General features: G+C 37.6%; 1 long non-coding RNA gene across 4 annotated transcripts in view; it reads right to left on the bottom strand.

The window, feature by feature from the left end:
- The window catches only part of LOC306652595, a 696,764-nt gene that overhangs the window by 8,993 nt on the left and 674,449 nt on the right, over nucleotides 1-13,322 (bottom strand). For 2 of the 4 annotated variants that reach the window (XR_013761486.1, XR_013761487.1), the window contains exon 2: nucleotides 11,470-11,575. This is a non-coding gene — a long non-coding RNA (uncharacterized lncRNA). Of the gene's footprint in view, nucleotides 1-11,469; nucleotides 12,406-13,322 lie in introns of those variants that run through there. The other 2 variants (XR_013761485.1, XR_013761488.1) reach the window with 2 other exon arrangements.

A 13,322-nucleotide genomic window follows, 5' to 3' on the forward strand; every position in this document is an offset into this window, starting at 1 on the left:
GTAATTCATATGTCTCTAGAAACTTGTTGATGTCTTCGAGGTTTTCTGTTTTTTTGGAGTATAGATTTCCAAAATAGCTTCTAATTATGTTTTGTATTTCACTCGTGTCTGTTGTGATATTTCCTTGTTCATTCCGAATTTTAGTAATTTGAATTTTCTCCCTTTTTCTCTTTGTTAGCGTGGCTAAGGGTTTATCAATTTTGTTTATTTTTTCAAAGAACCAACTATTTATTTTGTTAATTTTTCCAATTGTCTCTTTTGTTTCAATTTCATTGATTTCGGCTCTGATTTTTAACTATTTCCTGTCTTCTACTACTTTTGGTGTTGGTCTGCTCTTCTTTTTCTAGGGCTTTGAGCTGTAGTGTTAAGTCGTTTATTTGTTGATATCTACTTCTTTTGTTGAATGCCCCCCATGAAATAAATCTTCTTCTCAGTACTGCTTTCATAGTGTCCCAGAGATTTTGATATGATGTGTCTTTGTTCTCATTTACTTCTAAGAGTTTTTTAATTTCCCTCCTGATGTCTTCTGTTATCCATTCATCGTATAATAGTGTATTATTTAATCTCCAAGTATTGGAGAAGTTTCTGTTTTTTATTCTATCATTTATTTCTAATTTCAGTACATTATGATCTGATAGAGTACAAGGTAGTATCTCTATCTTCTTGTATTTGCTAACAGTAGCTTTGTAGCATAAAACATGGTCTATTTTAGAGAAGGATCCAAGTGCTGCTGAGAAGAAAGTGTATTCGTTCTTTGTTGGATGGTATATTCTATATAAGTCAGTGAAGTCTAAATTGTTGATTGTGTTATTGAGATCTATGGTTTCTTTATTCAATTTTTGTTTGGACGATCTATCCAGCGGTGAGAGAGGTGTGTTAAAATCGCCTAGCATTATTGTGTTGTGGTCTATTTCATTTCTGGAATTGAGAAGGATTTGTTTGATGTACATGGATGAGCCAATGTTCGGGGCATAGATATTTATGATTGTTATGTCTTGCTGATTTATGCTTCCCTTAAGCAGTATGTAATGTCCTTCTTTATCCCTTCTGACTAGTTTTGGCTTGAAGTGCACATTATCTGAAATGAGGATGGATACTCCAGCTTTTTTGCTGTGTCCGTGTGCATGGCATGTTTTTTCCCATCCTTTCACCTTTAGTCTATGGGTATCTCTTTCTATGAGATGAGTCTCTTGCAGGCAGCATAATGTTGGATTTTTCTTTTTAATCCAATCTGCCAGTCTATGTCTTTTGATTGATGAGTTCAGGCCATTAACATTCATTGTGATTATTGTGATATGATTTGTATTCCTAGACATTGGACTCATTGTTGTTTTTTGACATGATTTGGTTTCTCCTTTATTTGGCTATTCCTTTAGGCTAGTTCCTCCCGTTGCTGATTTACATCGTTGTTTTTCATCTCTTCCTCATGGAATAGTTTGCTGAGAATGTTCTGTAATGCCAGCTTCCTTTTTTTAAATTCCTTTAGCTTTTGTTTATCATGGAAGGATTTTATCTCATCGTCAAATCTGAAAGTAAGTTTTTCTGGGTATAAAATTCTTGGTTGGCATCCATTTTCTTTCAGGGCTTGGTAAATGTTGTTCCCACGCCCTTCCAGTTTTAGGGTCTGGACTGAAATATTTGCTGATATTCTTATTGGTTTCCCCCTGAATGTAATCTGATTCTTTTCTCTCGTGGCCTTTAAAATTATGTCTTTATTTTGAATGTTAGGTATTTTCATAAGAATATGCTTTGGTGTAGGTCTGTTGTAATTTTGCATATTTGGAGTCCTATAAGCCTCTTGTACTTGGTTTTCCATTTCATTCTTCAGATTTGGAAAATTTTCTGATATTATTTCATTGAATAGATTGTTCATTTCTTTGGTTTGTTTCTCTAAGCCTTCCTCAATCCCAATTATTCTTAAATTTGGCCTCTTCATGATATCCCATAATTCTTGTAGATTCTGTTCATGATTTCTTACCATCTTCTCTGTTTGGTCAACCTTGTTTCAAATTAAATATTTTGTATTCAATATCTGCTCTTTTGTCTTCCAGGTGATCTATCCTATTGTTTATGCTTTCTATGGCATTTTTAACTTGGTTTATTTTTTCCTTCTTTTCAAGGATTTCCGTTTGTTTTTTTTTTTCAGTATCTCTAACTCTATTGAAATGCTCTTTTGCTTCCGTTATTTGCTCTTTTAACTGTTGATTAGTGCGTTCATTTAATGCCTGCATTTGTTCTTTCATCTCCTCGTTTGCTTCCCTGATTGTTTTAATTATGTACATTCTGAACTCCCTTTCGGACATTTCTCTTGCTGTGCCATCATTGGGTTTTATTGATATAGTATCTAGGTTTTTTTCGGACATTTTCTTCCCTTGTTTTCTCATATTGGTCAGATGTCAATGGGTCTCTGTGATATTGTAGATTTCCTCTATTGGCTTATAGTGACCCTGTAGATTTCCAGTGTATCACCTATCAGATTCAGTAGCCAGAAGTCTTGGATTAATTTGATAATGCAGTGCTTCCGAAGAACGCTGCCCCTAGCCCGCTACTGGTTCCAGGGAAAGAGACCTGGAGAGGTCTCTTGTTGCCCAGCCTTGGTCCCAGAGGCTGGTTGTAGGTTGGAGATCTCCACTGGCTTGGAGACTTATGGCTGGCTCTGTGTAGACAGGCTCTCACTGGGCGGTTTGCCCCGAGAAGCTAGCCTAGAGAGGTGCTTCCCACCGGAGGGGGGCTGGGCTGCTTGGGGAAGTCCCTGGCGCCCTGTGCTGGTCACTGAAGCAACCTGCAGGCAGGCCAGACCTGGCAGCGGGGCGGGCCGGAGCCGGCCACGCTGCTTCTGTGCAGAAGGGATCTCACTGGGGGGCCTGTTCCGAGAGGCTGGAGGATCTGTCCCTGTGGGTGGAGCCCACTGCCAGACTGCACAGAGCTGCCTGGGGGAGATGCTATCTGCCCTGTCCCACTCTAATAAGCCACTCGAATCCTGGCCTGCCACCCAGCTGAGCTTCGCTGGGTGGGGGAGACTCATCCAGTGGTTCTATCTTAGTTCGAGCCTCTCAATGCCTCCCCTTCTTGAATCCTGGGTTCTGGGGTGACTGGAGATGCAGTCACCCTCTAGTCTGCCATCTTGGATCACCCCATGGAAAAAGCCTGCAGCTGGAGGGGTACAATGCTGCCTGGAGAGGTCTTTTGCTGCCCAGCCCTGGTCCCAGCAGCTGCTTGCGTGTCGAATGTCTCTGCTGGCTTGGGGACTTGTGGCTGGCTCTGCGTCGAGAGGCTCTCATTGGGCGGTCTGCCCTGGGAAGCTAGCCTAGTGAGGCGCTTTTCACCGGAGGGTGCTGGACTGCTTGGGAGAGTCCTTGACGCCCTGTGCTGGTCTCTGAAGCAACCTGCAGGCGGGCCGGAGCTGACAGCGGGGCGGGCCGGAGCTGGCCACGCTGCTTCTGTGTAGAAGGGATCTCACTGGGGGGCCTGTTCCGAGAGGCTGGAGGATCTGTCCCTGTGGGTGGAGCCCACCACCAGACTGCACAGAGCTGCCTGGGGGAGATGCTATCTGCCCTGTCCCACTCTAATAAGCCACTTGAATCCTGGTCTGCTACCCAGCTGAGCTTCGCTGGGTCGGGGAGACTCACCCCTGGTTCTATCTTAGTCCAAGTCTCTCAATGCCTCCCCTTCTTGAATCCTGGGTTTTGGAGCAACTGTAGATGCAGTCACCCTCTAGTCCACCATCTTCGATCCAAAACAACACCCAGTTTTTGACCTTTAAAATATTAATGTGAATACATCATTTTTAAAAACCAAAACCAAAACCAAAGCCAAGAGAAAACAAAACAAAGTGAGCCTTAGAAACTTAATAAGGCCCTGAGAAAATTAGCAAGTCCCTGTCTCAAACAATAGAATGTGCTGCAGATGTGGCTCAGTGGTTAAGCACCCCTGGGGTCAATTCCTTGTACAAAAATAAAGAAACAAGAAGGGAAAAGAGAGGGATAAACAAACATAGTGCTCAGCAAATGACAGTGTGTGGCATTTATCTAAATTTTGATTCAAGCAAACTATTAAACATAAAGGTACATTAGTAAGTAAAATGCAAAAATGAAGTATTCTTATGCTTTAGTATTACATGTTTAAATGGTTAAACATGCAGTCCAGAAGTACTGAACACTACTGTACATGGAAATGTATCTTATCATGCTTTCATGAATGTTTAAAAGTTTTCTTGATGAAAAATAAAATAAACTTAGAAGCAGCTCAGGACACAGCAGTCCTACAGAAGGATTGGTGCAGGGCATCCTGGGAGGGTTGACTATTCTATGATCCCAGAAAAACAGGAGTGAGCATGGTTCAAGTAATGAATGTGTACTCAGAAGGCTGGTTCCTACTCTGGTCATGTTCTTCCTAGATGAGTGACCTTGGATGGAGACACAGCCCACTGGAAATTAGCCCTTGGTGTATGCATGGGGACATCCCATCCAGCCCACACATTTGAAAGGTGCTGTGAATCATGAACACTGATATTCTAAGTGCTGTAATAATATAATCTCTTGTGTAAGCCTATGGTGACAGAGAAGTCACAAAAGGAGTTTTGCTGGCTTGATTGGAAGAAAGACAGCTCAGTAATTCCACAGAAACAGTCCCTTATCCAGTAAACATGTGAAAACTCCAAGGACAATGATGATGATGTCTATGGGAAAGGGCAGAGTTGGCTGGCAAAAGTCAAATGCAAAGGTCAGCCAAAGAGCACTTCAGTCAATTAATTGGCTTCTGCTCCTCAGTGCTTAACAAGATGAACCCAAATGAGACTTTCAGCAGAGAAGAGAAGTGAACATTAAGGCATGCCTCTGAGACCTTCTCTTCTTGAAAAAAATATTTACTTCAACCAAGGAAAGACATCATGAACCCACAGTTCACCACCTCAGGAAGAGCACTGTGAGTAGGTCAAAGTGACTGACAGAGCTTTGAAGTCAGACTCTGGGATCTCCATTAGAGGTCCTCCACTGGACAAGGAATGTCCCACCTGAATATCTTATCATCTATAAGCAGGGAAACAACACCACTGAAAGAGTAATCTGGAGGGTAGGATGTGAACACATGAGGGTGCTGGAACCATCCCTAAATAGAGAATGTGCTCAAGGTCAGAGCTGTCACATGCACTAAGTGACTATATAGCAGGTACCTACCCTTGTATTAGGTCAGGAGGTATATGATAATGTCACTCAGTCCTATTACTAGGGATGCTGCTCTTGAAAACTTTTTATGGGGCAAAATAGACTTCTCGGTAGATACCATCATATCAGGAATAAAGAAGGTTATTTAAGAAAGGGATCAATCCATAAGAGCACAAAATGATCTTAAACATTGCACTCCTAAAGACTGCCAAATACATGAAGAAAAAAAATGATAAAAAATAAAGAGGAAACCTATAATCTCAGTAGCTTGGGAGGCTGAGACAGTAGGATTATGATTCTACAAAGTCAGCCTCAACAATGGCAAGGTGCTAAGCAACTCAGTGAGATCCTGTATCTAAATAAAATGCAAAATTGAGCTGGGAATGTGATTCAGTTCAATCCCCAGTGCCAAAATAAGAAAAAAGAGGGAAAATAACATAATTATTTTTTGAGATCTCAACAATCCACTCAATTGAAAAGTAAACAGAAAATTTGCAAGGATACAGATTTGAACAGTTACAAACTTGACCTAATTTAATTTATGGAACATTCCACCAAAACAACAGGACAAAATTTACTGGTTTCCAGGGTATAAGGAAGAACACTTTCATGGGAAAACCTTAGTCTACTCCACAAAACTCTCAATAAAATTAAAATAAAAGTAAAAGGATTCTAATTATGCAAACTAAATGCTCTGATCACAAGAGAATGCATTTAGAAAATGCAACTGTAATATCACTAGAGGTCCTATGAAAGTTCAAAATACAGAAATAAAAAAAGATTACAACAACTTTCCGTCTACAAATTCGTTGACATTGATAAAATAGACACATTTCCTAAAAGACTAGTAATATAAAATCTTACATGAGATTTTACAGGAGATAACCTGAACAGCCCTGTATCTATTAAAGAATTTGAATTGACTGAAATATTTCCATTAAGTCTAGGCTCAAGTGGGTTTACTTTTTTAAAGTTTATTTTTTTATTATAGTGCAAATTAAATTCAATGCATGACACATGGTAGGCAAGTGCTGTACCATTTAGCTTCATACCTAGCAGTTTTTAATTTGAGAGAAGTTCTCAATAAATTGCTGAGTTAGGCCTTGAACTTGCAATCCTCCTCTTCTTAGCCTCCAGGGTACCTGAGATTACAGATGCGCACCAATGTGCCCAGGTTTTCTTAACTATAAACCAAATACCTCAAGAAGACTTGTGCAAAACCTCTAAAATTTTTAACAAATTGATCTTGGAAATATAAAATATGGACTGTACATCTTGACCAAGTGAGAATTTTCCTAGGAATGTAAAGATGGATCATTCTTTTTAAATCAATAGTTTTCTAGTAGATGCAAAACAAAGCATTGGACACAATTTGATACAATTCGTAATGAAAACTTATCACACTAAAATTAAACATTCTGGAAATTTTATCAAGTTCAATTAAGAAAAGTATATAAAACCAGACTCCGAAGGAAAAGAAAGCTGTGTCCAGCATCAACACAACTATCTATGTATCATATTCTACTAAAAAGCTCATACAAGGAAGAAATCACTTTAATGTTATATAGAATACAAGATCTACAGGAAGATCAATTGTATTCATTCAAGAAAAGAGGGAAAGTAAAGACTTGGAAATTTTTCGTTAGCCACTTCAAACACAGAAATAAAACCTCAGTGGGAAACTAATCCATATTCATCAGAAGAAAAAAAAAAAAAAACAAGTCTGGTGAAAAGGCAGAGAAACCAGATCGCTTTACATATGTTGGTGGGAATATAAAATTATACAGCACCTTTAAAAATACTTTGATACTTTCTTAAACAACTACACATGGGTCCCAGCAGTGGCTCACTTGGCATCATTCGCAAGGAAACGGAAACAGCTCCACAAATATCCCAATATAAATATGCCACATCTAGATTGATAAGCACCCACCAAACTGGAAATATCTTCATGAACTTTTGATGTTGGCCAATGAAGGGCTGTTTGTTCATGCCACAGAGTACAACTGAGCAATAGCATGGAAGAAACTACTGACAGACACAGCAACCTGCTTGGAGAATGTAGCTGGGTAAAAAGAGTCAATCCACAAAACTTACACAATGTGTAATTCATTAACACACATTGTTGAATACCTGGCATTACAGGCATGCATCACTGTGTACAGATTTTAAAAATAATTTGAGGAAATAATACCAACTTACATAAAAGTCTTTGCAAGGGATGCATATGATATAAATCTAAATCTTAAATGATAATCTGCATGTGAAGAGTCATATATGAAAAGCTGCAGAAGCATGCACACATGCCAGTACATGTAACTCTGGTGAATCTGACTAGGCTTCAACTGGAGCACACTGAGTCCAACTTACCAATTGTGCCAGTACACTAGTGAGGCAAGATGGTTTACCATTAGGAGAAATGGAGTGAAGTATACATTTCTGATTTATTTCTTATAACTGCACATAAATTTTTACCTAGTACAAAATAAAATATTTTTAAAAAACAAATAATATGGTTATCAAATGATTAAAAATATTGGAGTTTTAAGTCCAAGAAAAGTATATTTTAAAAATAAAAATATAACATTATAACTTTGTTCTTTCATTTTATCTGTTTCCAAATTATTCCTTAATAATTAGAATATGTTTATTGAATAAAGACTAAAACAATCAAATGGAAAAATTCTTCAGATAAAAGTTACACAAAAAATTAAAAATTAATGTCACTGAAAAAATCACTTTAAATCAATTGCACTTCTATATTGTAAAAATATTATTTTTGGTTGTTCTGAGGATGAAATTCAGGGACACTCACAAACTCAGTCGCATTTAATTGTATTTTAAATTTTGCAGACTGGCTTTACTTATGTTTACTTATCCTCCTGAGTAGCTGGGAATGCAGGCATGGCTCTTTGCACTCAGCAGAAATTGAACTTTAATATACCACCATTTACAAGAGATATCAAAAAGTGTAAGTACTTATGAATAAATTTCACAACCCATCAAAGAAACATTAATATAAAAACCTGAGGGAGATTTAGAATGGTGTGGGCAATAAGGACAGGATGGCAAAGGAGGAAGCCAAAGTCAGGGCAGTGAGAGAACACAGAGCGTATGCCAATAAGGCCAAATTTCTAGCTGACAAATGTGCCCATGGACATGAGCAGAGACCCAAAAGAAAGACTAAAACAGATGTGTGGACATGGGAATAGGAGGCAACAATAAATAAAAAAGAGCCTGGAGTCAGAGGAGATAGAAAAAGGAGGAGGGCCCAAAACCTTTGAAAAGAACAAATCAGTATTTCCTATAGGAGTCCAGGCTGTGACTCTGGGACCCCTTCTCTTCAGAGGAATCTGTTACTTTACTACCTTTGCTATTGTAAAAAACATGCTGCTTGCTTGCTATCTTCCTGTCCTATTCAATGAAAAAAAAAAAAAAAAACTAAACATTTTTGACCCAAATTACTCAGTGACTGGGTTTTGGAGAGCTTTGTTAGCATGTATGAGTTACTGGGTTAGATCCCAAGCACAATATACATTAAAAAATAAATAAGTAAGTAAAATGAAGATCTTAAAAATTAATTCAAGACCTATACCTGGAAAACTGTGCACATAAAACAAAACTAAGAGAAATTTAAATGACCTGAATAAATTGAGTGATATGTCATGGTCATATATGAAAAGATTCAATATTTTTTAAAATCTCCATTATTCCTCACACTGAGTTATTAATTTATTGTATCTGTAAACATAACCCCAGCAAGTCTTGTGGAAAAGCTGAATCTAAAATGGAGTAAAAGTGTGGAGTATAGAAGAGTCAAACCAGCAGAAAGAAGTTGGAGGAACAGCACTACCCAGTTCCAAGCTTATTGCAGAGCTCAGCAAACATCACAGTGTATAAGGAAAATGAGACCAGGTAAAGACAGAGGACACAAGGAAACTCATACCTAAGTGGTCAAGCAAGTTTTGACAAACATGCCATGTCAATGGGAAAAGGAGAATCTTTACCACAAATGGTGCAGAAAAATTTTGTGACCATATGTACAAAAAATAAATAAATAAATAAATAAATAAATAAATAATTTTAAGTTCTGCCTTAAACACTATAAGCAATTAAGGGGGAATGATCATAGATCTAAATGTAAGTGAAAAAACATAAAATCTTCTGAAACAAGAGATAAAAATCATCATGACCCTAGTTTTGGCTGACTTCTTATGTAAAATATGAAGTACTAAAGAAAAGGAGAACTGGATGTACCTCAGAGGTACAACAATTATCTAGCATGCTTAAGACCTTGAGCTCAATTCCCAGTACAAGAAAAAGACACTAAAAATAAATGAAAGGACTGATTATGCACATGGACTGGTGAAAATTTGGAACAGTTGTAACTTTGTACATGCTGTTGGGAATGTAATGTGGTTATCTCTTTGGAAAGAGTTCGGCAGATTCTTAAAGTGTACACCTATGTCATGGTCAACATATTCCACTTCTGGGCATCAACCAAGAGTAATTCAAATACAGATCAGCATGTATGTTCTGCATGTACAGCAGAGGTGAATAAGTGAATGGATACATGGATTAAAATATACACAAAGAAATAATCAGTATTAAAAAGGAAGAAAACAATACACAGAAGATGTGAAAGTCTAAATTCTACTATAAGATAGACAAGAACATGAAAAATGTATGATTATATAATGTATTAAAATTTTATAGGGAGAAAAGGCACAGCAGCAGTTTCTTGGAAACAAGGAGGTAATGAAGAGGAAGCAAGGAACTTCTGGGGGAAATGGATACATTTTTTATCCTGGAAGTGCTGAAGGTTCCTTAGGACACAACCTAAATGCATGAAAGTTTTTATAAATCAATTATACCACAGTAAAGTATATGGAAAAACCCAACAAGTCATATATTAAAAGTTTAAATTTAGTTTTTTTTTTATTTTGAGGTGATGGGGATCGAACCCAGGGCCTTGTGCTTACAAAGCTAGCACTCTATCAACTGAGCTCTCTCTCCAGGCCCAAAAGTTTAAATTTAGAAACAATTGGGCCAAGAAATTAAGACTTGAGTAGGAAGATAACCTCAAGAACAAAACAAACATTTCTAAATAACAAATGATATCTATATACAAACAAGCCATTGTCAGCAATAGAACATGTTAAAATGTAATAATAAAGAGCAGCATTGTCAAGACAGATCCTGGAACAACAGAGTTTCTTCTAAGGTACCACAAGTTCAAAGCTATTTTATTGTAAAAGCCAAATGTTATTTACCTTTTTCATTCTGGTTCTCCCAAGAGTGTATAGTTTACAAGGCTGGGGAGGTAGCTCAGCTGGTAGAGTGCTTGTCTTGCAAGCACAAGGCCCTGATGTTCGATCCCCAGTACAACAACAACAACAACAAAAAAGTGTACAGTTGAATTTCCCACAGGTTACATGGCAAAAGATGAACTTAAAATATAGAAAGAGGGGAATTCAGCTGTATTCTAATTTTAATATTTGCAGAACTTTACAACAATACTATTCTTTCCACTGATTTCTTTGGTGATCAATACATATTTTACTAAAAATACTATGTATGTTAACACATAATATGTACACATTATTTTGTGTGAATATAGTGTTTTTCAAATTCTCAGTTTTAATTCACAACAGGGCAAATATTGATAGAAAATCTAATATAAATGAAAACTCATTTGATTTTTTACTATTGGAGAAGAGTTATTAATTTACCATCAAAAACCTCTCAGGCAGTCCCCTTGAGGGGAACACTTCCCTGTTAATGTCTGGCCAGACACCCTATGGGAGGGTCTCCACATTCTGGAGGGAAGACCTTCCACATCTTGACTGCAGGCGTGGCTGCTATATACCATGCCTGGACCATAAAAAGCTCAGCACAGATTTTCAGACTCAATCTTTAGAATCATGCACAGCATCTTACAATGAATGCTACACAAACCAACATATGATTTGCATTGTTTGTATCTTGGATGTTTCCATCTCATTTTTGTAGGTGTTCATTTCTAATGTGTTTTATATGAATATTATTCTACAACAGTTTGGAATTGTTTAAAGATTGTGCTTCACCATGGAACCATGGAGAAACACTGAATTACATATCTATCTTTTTTCTTTTTTTTTTTTTTGTGGTGCTAGGGATTGTACATATGTTTCAATAATAGCAATTGGTATGTTCCCTAAAAAAAAGTTAAGACTAGAAATTAACTCTACTTCATTAACAACAATGAAGAGGACTGCCTCCCTCTTTATGCTATTTCTAATATAAATATCAATGCAATCACACTTACAATGGGAATTGGCAATGGCAATGTGAACCATGAATACTCTCTTCAGTGAAGAACTTTTCCATGTTTTCAGATGGATTGATTTTATTAAGTTCACCTTTGCTATGTTCTGGAAATTAGAAAAAATGATGAATACTTACAAAAATGATATTTTAAGCAAAAAATTTCATCACAGCACAATAAGTCAAAGGGGAAGTAAAGAAGGACAAGACCCACTGAACGACCTGGAAAGCAAACCTCTCAGGGTGCTTTAGGTGAAAGACTTGACTTCCTATATCCATCTCCTTTCTGGAACAGGTTTATTCTTGATTTTGATTAGCTGCATATCCATTAAAAATGATGAGGATCATCCTACAAAGGGGCCCATGACTAGCATAAGCCCTGAGTTTCACCCTTGATTTTCTGCTAATTAATTGCAAGGCTGCCAGTCATGGTGGCACAAGCCTGTAATCCCAGCACTTGAGAGGCTAAGGCAGGATGGAAAGTTCAAAGCCAGCCTCAGCATCTTAATGAAGGCTTAAGAAACTCAACAAGACCTCATCTCTATGTAAAATATAAAAAAGGCCTGGGGATGTGGCTTAGTTGTTAAGCACCTCTGAGTTCAATCACTGGTACCCAAAAACAAGCACAAGCATACGAACTAATTGCAAGACCATCAGAAAATTACTCAATTTCTCAGTACTTCCATTTGTTCAACCATAATATGCAGGTAACATTTTCTTCAAGTTTTTTGAGTGAAGGAGTGATGACAAAACCAGACCTGGTTTTGAAATAAAATTACAAAAATATTATGGTCAGAGTCCACTGCCTGGGGAAGGGGTCAATTCCCCTCCCCTCTCTTAGCCTTTTTCCAGAAAGTCAAATTGACCAATAAATAACTGCCCTAAGAGTTTAACTAATCCCTCCTGAAATGTAATAGATGTCTATGAGAAGAGCTGTATCTTCTTATTTCTTCTGTGAGCACAATTTTGTTAGAGACACTGCACGAGGCCTTCAGTCACATAGATTAGGAATTTAAAAAAAAGAAGAAGAAAAAGCTCCAATGATAGGATAGGTCTAAGATGACATCAAATAACATACCATTATTGTTAGAAACTATGGATCAGGGCTTAGAATTTTGGAGTGCTAATCTTCTCTGGGACCTCTGGCATAAAATAAACTTTGGTTTCTCCTAATGTCTGAGAGTTATCTTGTCATTTTCTTAACAAAGTGTGATGGAAAATCATACTTTTACAAGACAGATCCCAAAGAAAAACAGAGACTTGCACCTTGTAGAAGGGAGGGAAAACTAGTCAAACACTAACCTCCCAGTAAATCTTTTCTTAATAATGCCCTGAAGGAAAGGGACAGATACTGAATGCACTGCTCTGGACTTTGACCTTCCCCCAGTGCAAAATAATCCTAAATGGAGGCAAAGAAAATTATCAAAACTCTGGGAAACAGTGGATCTCAGAGAAAGGAAAGCAATGGGCAAGATTTCAGTACTCTTCCCTCAAAATCTGAACTCTTATCTCCCCAGATAACAGTAAATTTTAACCTTTTTACACTACCTTCCTAAGTTAAAAGTTTAACCAGCAAAATTAATTCCTCAACTCTGCAATCTGCACATCCATAATCTCCAAAACTGTAAAACCCAGATTTCTTCTGTAACCCACAGGCCATCTCCATACCCAGAAAATGGGCCCTCATGTGCCTGATTAACTTTGCTTAAAAATAAAGCAAAGCTTGTTGATCTGAGGTTTGAGTCCCCTCTCCTGTGTCTGTCATTTGTGGGCCATGAGCTTACAGTCAACATCCCTGTGCTTTTCCAAGTTCACCAAATAAGAAATGGCTGCAACACAGTATAAACCACGTTT

This window comes from Sciurus vulgaris (genome assembly GCF_902686455.1).
Source record: "Sciurus vulgaris genome assembly, contig: HiC_scaffold_587_arrow_ctg1, whole genome shotgun sequence".
Taxonomy (NCBI): Eukaryota; Metazoa; Chordata; class Mammalia; order Rodentia; family Sciuridae; genus Sciurus; species Sciurus vulgaris.